This window comes from Colossoma macropomum, unplaced genomic scaffold (genome assembly GCF_904425465.1).
Source record: "Colossoma macropomum unplaced genomic scaffold, Colossoma_macropomum, whole genome shotgun sequence".
In the NCBI taxonomy this organism is placed as follows: domain Eukaryota; kingdom Metazoa; phylum Chordata; class Actinopteri; order Characiformes; family Serrasalmidae; genus Colossoma; species Colossoma macropomum.
Window position 1 is genome coordinate 3,877,028 of NW_023494789.1, and position 8,990 is coordinate 3,886,017.

At 43.3% G+C, this 8,990-nt stretch overlaps 1 protein-coding gene across 1 annotated transcript in view; it reads right to left on the reverse strand.

The window, feature by feature from the left end:
* The window catches only part of nck2b (NCK adaptor protein 2b), a 79,867-nt gene extending 72,821 nt beyond the window's left edge, over positions 1-7,046 (reverse strand). Inside the window, exon 1 of the mRNA XM_036569812.1 lies at positions 6,886-7,046. The gene's annotated coding sequence lies outside the window, so the exon portion shown is untranslated. The remainder of the gene's footprint in view (positions 1-6,885) is intronic.
* Positions 7,047-8,990: the final 1,944 nt, after the last annotated feature.

An 8,990-nucleotide genomic window follows, 5' to 3' on the forward strand; every position in this document is an offset into this window, starting at 1 on the left:
AACAGGGTAAAAGGGGGCTAACAAAGTATGCAGAGAAACAGATGGACTACAGTCTGTAACTGTAGAACTACAAAGTGCACCTATATAGTAAGTGGAGCTGATAAAACGGACAGTGAGCGTAGAAACAAGGAGGTGGTCATAATGTTATGGCTGATGGTTGTATTTGAAGTTAGGCAAATGAATGGAAGGTGCAGAGCAGGCGGCTGCACAGATTCCTACGGGTGAAATTAGCAGCAAGACTCAAAAGACTGACATCTAGTCGACACACAGCTTGTACAAAAACATTAAACCACATGACAGTGACAACTTGTGCTGCGTGATATTATTTTGGTTGTTTGTTATTTTTGCCCTCATAGTTCACTGACAAGGTTTGTACTGTAAATATGTTCTGCATATCTTAAATGTACATCGTCTCAACAGCCAGATCGGAATTCATGCGGCTTTTCCATCAATCCAACTCGACATTTGTCATCATTTTGCGCTGCTGAGACTCATAAACATCCGTGGTGATATTTATGTACTAAATTAGAAGAGACTCATCCAAAACCCTTCATGTTTGAAGAGATTTCTAAAGAAAGGTCTGAACGCGGCCGCAGGAGAACGAGGCTGCAGCATCAAAGAACAGTTAAAAGTCTGAAAGCAAAGTTTAAAGAATCCGACGACGCGAACCAAAGAAATGACCGCGCCCCTTTTTACAGCTCGGACACATATTGGGCGATGAGCCCAGCTGTCAGTCAGTGAAGCTTCATGATGGCTGCTGTGATGCTGGTGAACATGAAGCTGATCCTCCAGGAGCGACTGGCGTTCGTTGGCAGTCGTGACTGTTTACCTCTGGATGAGCCATGAAGCAGCGTGACGCTCTGTTCTTTTGTGCATGTGGTCGGTTTAGGAGCTGATCTGTTCAGAGTGATGTCACATACAGATCACATTTAAAAGATATTGTGAACAGCCAAAGGAGAAAATCAGATTTGGGCCACTTTTACCTGCTGTGTGAACTTAGCCTTAGCTTCCACGTCGCAGAGTGGACGTGGCGGAGTCACGTGACCACACACGCGGTAGTACGTTTTCAAGGGCACAGTCAATGAACACACAGAGTGGGAAAGGATTAGCAGAATTTTTAAAAACCGAAATATCCGACATGGGCAAGATTACATCGGTTAGAGGTTCTGAATGTCAGTTTCGATTAGTCAAATCTGAAACCCGAACACGACTCAAACCACCACATGCGCATCATCAGCGAGGGATTATCGCACACAGTTTTACACAGCTTTGTGTTACTAAGTGCTTAGGTTGATCGACTGAAATGAGCTGCTGGGATAAACCCATCTTTCATACACTAACTGCATTTCCTATCATTACATTTTAGTGGAATTGCTGATGGTACCTGGCAAAGAACAGCACCCATCTTCCTCCGATAAACTGTCAGCTTCGCTGCTCCGAAGTTCCTCTCGCTACTGCAGAAATGCTCAACACACTTTAGGCAGACTTATCGAAACGAGAGGAAAGATCTGTGACGCTTCACCAACCCAACACATCCCTCTTATCATCAATAAGCTCTGACTGATAAACTGCTGATGCATAAGTGTGTAAAATGTATGAAGGCACAATAAAAACAATCCAACCACACTTACAAAAAAATGACTTATTAGAAAATAAACTTGAGCTCAATGTCAAAATCCAGCCTGAGCCTGATACAAAACCTGATGTTCTGTCGGTCCCGTCCGGCTCGGCTAAAGTAACAGATCTCCAACCTGAGCCTGGACAAACACAGCTACTGCAGCAGGATCAGTTCATCCACTTGTGGAAGGGCAAATGTCTAGATTTAGACCAGCTGACTTCCGGAATTGAAAAACAATCCAGAACTCTTGCACACATGAGCGCCGAAAGGAAGAAATCAATAAGTTCTCCCAATGCATATCTAGTTATTTGTTTCACTGTGGGCTGATGTAGATGTCCAATACTTTTCATGGACATGTCTGCTGATGCCAATACATCAACTGCAGAATAGAATGTAGAAATTGGGACCAAACCTACTTGGATTATCATTACAGAAACATACACATTTCTATGGAGACACTGAAGCAGCAGAATTTAAAACATGCAGACAGATATTTATGCAGAGTAGAGCAGCGTCACCTAAACGCTCTGCTGTTCCGGAGCACAATAAATACATCAAAAATTGTTTTGAAATATCAGTCCAATCTAACCATCTGTCTGACGCTGATCAATTTTTAAACAATTACTGGCCAATACGGATATGACTCCCTTACAAAAATGACCAGTTTCATTACAGTCTGGCTGTTTGTCCCAGCAGTAAAATACAGGCTGATTCAAAAAGATTCATCTGATTTCAAAGCGCCATATTTTTACAACCGTGAGACGCCTAGAAACCAATCACAATCCAACTGAAAAAGGGGGTCATAGAGTTTCTGACTGTCAGTGGAAGATGGCTCCCTTCAGTCTGAGAGGAGATGAGACCCCTGAGCAGAAAGCGTTCTGCGTTCTCCAACAGCTCAGAGTGTTCGTCGTGGGTTCCACAACACTGGATGATCTCCGAAATTGCACTGAAAGAGCCGTGAGTGCAGCGACACCCGACATGCTCAATCCAGTATGGGATGAATTTGACTATGGTGTTGATGTTGTCCGTACAGCTGGAGGAGGTTCAGACTGAGACCTTGTAAAATTACATAATACACTATATGCTCATTTAAACCATTTACAGTTCACTGCACTGTTCTGTAATAATTTACAAGTGAAATAAATAATTTTGAATTCAGATACATCTTTCTGAATCACCCTGTACTAAGGCATAGAATGTGTGTCTGGGTTACTCTGTAGTTTGTACATAACAGTCCGACTCCACTGCTCTTTTCTTTAGCAGAACCTGCTAATATCTGTTCTACACTAAGTGCTCACACCAGCACAAATTAATCAAACTCAGAGGAGGAAAAAAACACTCCTAATAAACCAAGAATAAAATCACCCTGAAGCAGTAAAACGAACCTCACGCTCACAAACTACTGCCTACAATAATAAAGCTTAGATATGCACGAGAACCGCATAATAAAGTGTGAACTGATGCCAAATAAAGCTGCACCATTCGCTGATCATTAAGGGGGGAAAAATAGCACACAATTAAAAACGCCACGGATTCTGGAGCTCAAACATGGAGAGAGGATGTTATTTTTGGCTCAGCTGACCCCCAAGCTGAGGCAAAAGCAGCAGCCAACACATCAGCAGAGGTTGGGGTCAGAGCTTAAGCTGAGCCTAATGCCTTTCACACCGACCACGCATAAAGCAGGCATCACTCACTGAACCGTGAGCCTCAGCACTTACGCACAGCCCCAGCTTGACGTCTGACAAAAGACACGTCAAATATATTATTAAAACGAAATATATATATATAACATCTTTTACCAATACTGGAAATGAGCGAGGCATTTCCTCCAAGTAAAACTGTGATTTAACATTTACTTTATTAAAAGATTTTTTCACGCAAAAATCTAATTTACACATTTTCCTTGTTGCCCAAATGTGGTTAATCCATCAGGTCTGGTATCAAAGTTGGCTTCTTTAGTTCTGCACTGGAGCTATGAGGCTAATGTGTCGCAATTCAGGGGCTGCATCCTTCGAAGAATGCGGACTGCGAAGGCAGCAAGGTCTCTATGGCGGATTTCCTGTTTGCGTCACAGCACCGCTGTTCCCGCCCACTGCTCACCGTTATTTTATTTTTTCATTTTATCATTCAATAGAGCTGGAGATGCTTCTCTCTGTCTGCTCTTTGCTCCCTAAAACAAAACAAAACGTTAGCGCAAGTTTTGCTTCAGGCTTTTTTTAAACATTTGTATCGTTAGCTATTCGACCCAGTTTAAACCCAATACTAAGGGTGCCTACACAGTGGACAACGCAAGGACGGAGCGATAGACGCATACGCATGCAGATCTTGTCCGTCTAGAAGGTGTGTACACAGCTGGAGCTGGGCGGAGTTTGTACAGTTCGAAATCCAGCAGGAAACAAAACATTTGGACCAGAAAGAAAGAAATATGGGCCAATCAAAAGAAAATTTGGGTGACGGCCAGATACAGAGCCAAGCAGACAACAGCCACAAAGGCAAAAGAATTCATATAGAACAGGAAAAGAGCGCACAGCGCCGCTACTGTCCGACATCTTGGATTTCCATCTGTCTTCTGCCTGCACGTTTCTATTGGTTGACGTGCCTCGATGTCAGAGTCCATTGCAGCAAAAGTTGAAATGGCTTGAACTTTTTTGACGCACGATGATGTCTTTTCACTGCATACAGGTGTGTTTCTAGTCCGACAGAGCTGACGCAGCGTCCTCACTGCAATACACTGGAGGGCTGCGTTTGTGACAGTGTCAGCCTCTAGTGTGTAGGCACCCTAACATTTAAAGTGTCTCCTCAGCTGCTGTTCGCTCCTCTGCTGACACCACCATGTTCTCGCCACGCCGGCACACGATCAACCTATTGGATCCTTCGTTGCCATGGAAAAGGACGACACATTTCTTGGCCGTGTATGAAGGAGCCTTTGGAATGGGACAGCCTAGTCGCGCCGCTTTGACGCAATCAGCCTTCAAACGCAGCCTCCGAAGGACACAGCCCCTGAATTGGGACACAGCTTACAAGTTATGGATGTCTATGGATGACAAAGGGTTCTACTAGGGATGCACCAGTATAGGAATTCTAGGACTGTGCCGAAATCCAGCATCTTCCATGTACATATCTGTCAATGCCGACGCATAAACATTGTATAAAACACTGACGCTGGGGTAGGGAAAAATGTGTAAATTATATATATTTTGGTAAACTACTGCTTTGACAACTGATTCTTTAAGTTGCTCTCCAAAAAAAGAGGATATCTGTATCAGCACCTGTATAATAAAGTGTTGTAATGTAAATAACAGCATTGCAATTCTGTGGGCAGCAGCCCAAGGATAATAACCATCTATGAGAGGACCATGCTTGACCTGAGGTGGGCAAATTATAGGAGAATACCACTGTTTTTTTAATGTTTCTGCATAATTCAGTGGCTGAGATGCAAACAAAGTCATTTTGAGTGGTTTGATGCGAAACTGTAAAGAAACGTACCACCCCAGATTTCTTTACAGCGGTGGTGATGGGAACCAGAGGTCACCATGTTTACAACATAAATACAACCATTTTATTCACTATGCAAAACCACCAGTGATCCTACGCATGCTTTCCGAATTTTTCTTATATGCAATGATGATTGATTATAGTAAAATAGTAATAGATATGAACAAAAATACACTTTCTTTGGGAACTATTTTGCCTTATAACACCCTTCTTGTGTCCTTCCACCATTCATGGATTAAACTAAACTGATTAAAATACGTTTTAGACCAAAACTCTCATCACAAAACTACTGTAAAACAATGTCTCAGTCATCAAGCAACGTTTTCATAACTATTTAATGTATAATCTTACTGTGAGGGCACTTTTAGAGACATTAAAACTCCTAGACATCTGGTTCCTATCGCCAACACTGTGAACAATGCTGATCCTGTATGTTTCTCTAGAGTGAAGCATTTCACACCAAACCACTCTGAATGACTCTGTTTACATCCTAACCATTTAATTACACAGCAATTTTGGAAAATCGGTGGCGTTCCCCTTACAGAATAGCAAGAATCAGTTCTGTTCTGTGTAAAGCAGCATGTATGCTTGTCTGGATGACATCTGGACCCATATTACTTCCACTTTTTGTGGGCTAATCCTCATAAATAATCTCCTTTGGGGATGAATAGTGGTTCTGGGGAAAATAAAAGAGAAGTCAGTTCCCACAAACTTTAACCTGCCACTGTATATCTGTATACCTGCCACTGTATATCTGTATACCTGCCACTGTATGTCTGAATGGGTCTCTCCTTATTATGCTAAATGCCTGTCAGGCATGTCAGTCTGCCATAGAGGTGTCAACGACCAGGAGCCACAAAACACCTGTTTTAAACGAAAAAGACTGGAGGGAGATGTCAGTTTCTGTCCTGTCAGACTTCTCAGACGTAGAACTGTCATTCCCCACTGAAAACTATACGACTTAACCAGCAAAATGTCGTTGTTCTCCGTGGAAGCATCACCAGTGAAGCCACACAGACGGACAGCATCAGCTAAATCTTCGCAGGGAAACAAAACGAGGCTCCGCGTTGAGGCCATACAGCACAAAACCATCCTCTAAAAGTCACCGGCTGCCCCTCCAACGACTACAAGCGAGCAAAAAGCTCCTTCTCCGCTTCATTTCTACGTGAGAAATCACAGCAAAACTTTCACATTTGGCTATAAACACCCAGCCTGAGAGACCAGGGTGTTAAACCGCGGTCTCGCGCTTAACGGCTGATGTTGTGAGGAGAACACACCGCTAGCAACAAACACTGATAACAAAAAAAGATCCCGAGAAGAGAAATATCACTTCAGTACTTATTCCGAGGGTGTAAAAGAAGGTTAGAAGGTGTTCTGGACTCGAACCGGTCGTTTTTTACCACACAACGAAGCGCCACCATGACGCTGACCCCCACGTCTAGCTATTGTACTAACGTTAGCTACCGTGGCGTGGGCACACAAAAGCCTCGCTAACGTTACATGCCCAATATCGGCGAACCGCATGGGCTACAAAACACCGGTTCTCCCGCTCTCTCCCCTCTAAGTTTACTTCTAGAGCCGTCATTCGTATTTCGAAGGAGTTTTCCGGAAAAGAAAACCCTTCCCTTCCCCGAAACCGTGTTTTTGAGCGAGCCGCGTAAAGGGAAAAAAAGCCCCAACTGCACCTCCCTCCCATCAAGCTGCCACCCGGAGCTAAGCGCCGCGAACTTTACAAAGCTAGCTAACGTCCATTTCGGAGCGGCGGCGCTCACCTTGCGGGTCCCTTCGAGCTGACAGGACAACGGCGTGACGGTCGAGATCGTCCTGGTCGGCTTCGGAGCCTCAGCGCGAAAGTTTTACGCTCGAAAATCCGCCTGAGCTCCTCTCTCCCAGGCCCTGGAAGTCCACTCAGCACAGCGCCCGCTGCCTCCGCTTTACCTTCTGCTGCTGCTGCTGCTGCTCAGCCCTCACTCGCCGAACGGCTGCGGGGTGACGTCAGCGAGGCACGACTGCTCCCCACGAATGCCCAGCATCACAAGTTTTACAAGACGAAATAATATCTTTTGTTTTTAAAGGTGATGAATAGCCAGAGCTGGTCAAAACACTTTGACAGTGAATACACTGGCCTGAATGTATTTAGTAAAGTATTCCATGTGTTAAAAAGTGACATATTCAGAACGTATTTGGAGTATATTTGGAATTTATCGAGGCAAGGCAGATGGGAAAAACTATTTTTTTAACCCTTGTGTGGTGTTCAGGTCTGTGGGACCCATTTCCAACGTTTACCAAAAGAAAAAAATGATGATTTATTATTATTTCAACCTCAGATTACTTCTGTGAAGAACATATAAAATAACCCATTTTCAGTGTCTTCACTCTGTTCACCCCCACACATTTATATTACACGTGGTGTTGGGTGAACCTGCGGGGAGTAAAAGTGTGGAGGTGCTGTGTCCTTCACCGTTCTCCTCCTACATGGCCTGCTGGTAGTGTGTGTTTGTGTGAGGGTGGACAACATGGACAGGCTGCTGACTGGCTACAGCTGCTAAAGGAGAACCCTACGCTGGACGCTTGTGATGTTTTAAACATCTGGTATTTTTACATAAATTGTTATGAATTGATAGGCTCCAGCTCCCCCCTGCGACCCAGAAGGATGAGCAGCTTAGAAGATGTGTGTTATGGCTGTATTGATTAAAAAAACAACCAGACCACTGAGTAACAAACACATGGGTAACACCACACAAGGGTTAATCCACATTGTTCCCCACTGTTACCTGTTCTTTCTTCATGTAATTATTATGTTAATATGTTTCATGATAAAATTCACTTATCCTTTAAATGAAGTTGAAGATTCACTTCCAAAAATTCTGTATGGTCCCGCTCCTGGCCCGCGCTGCCATGGGAGCACGGAGGGCGTGGCCATGCAAAGCGGCCCTGCGTGGAGGTTCTTGGGAAGCGCTGCGTTGGCGTAGGAGTGATATTTCTTGTAAATGAGTTGTTGTTGATAGCTTAACAATGTGTATAAGTGTTGCATATGTTATTCAGTGATGGGCTGTGGGGTAGTTTGTGTGGGTTTAGTGCCTTTATTACCGTCTCTATATGTTATCAGTGCTATAAGGTGATTTTCTCTTAATATATACTCTATGAAACAGTATTGGCCTTTACGTAGATCCCTTTTTTAGCAATTCAAACATTTTATTTCTCTCACCACTTGCTTTAGTTCAGTGTTGTTCCAATACTCCCTCAAGCAGTTCAGTAAAACTAAATTTGTCTCTCTCTAATCCACTACTGAGGAGATAACTGATCACATTGATTTATCAGTCTACTCAGGCTTTAGCAGAGCTCAGTAACACTGAGATTAATAACTGATCACATTGATTTATCAGTCTACTCAGGCTTTAGCAGAGCTCAGTAACACTGAGATTAATAACTGATCATCACATTGATTTATCAGTCTACTCAGGCTTTAGCAGAGCTCAGTAACACTGAGATTAATAACTGATCATCACATTGATTTATCAGTCTACTCAGGCTTTAGCAGAGCTCAGTAACACTGAGATTAATAGCTGATCACATTGATTTATCAGTCTACTCAGGCTTTAGCAGAGCTCAGTAACACTGAGATTAATAGCTGATCACATTGATTTATCAGTCTACTCAGGCTTTAACAGAGCTCAGAAACACTGAGATTAATAACTGATCATCACATTGATTTATCAGTCTACTCAGGCTTTAGCAGAGCTCAGTAACACTGAGATTAATAACTGATCATCACATTGATTTATCAGTCTACTCAGGCTTTAGCAGAGCTCAGTAACACTGAGATTAATAGCTGATCACATTGATTTATCAGTCTACTCAGGCTTTAGCAGAGCTC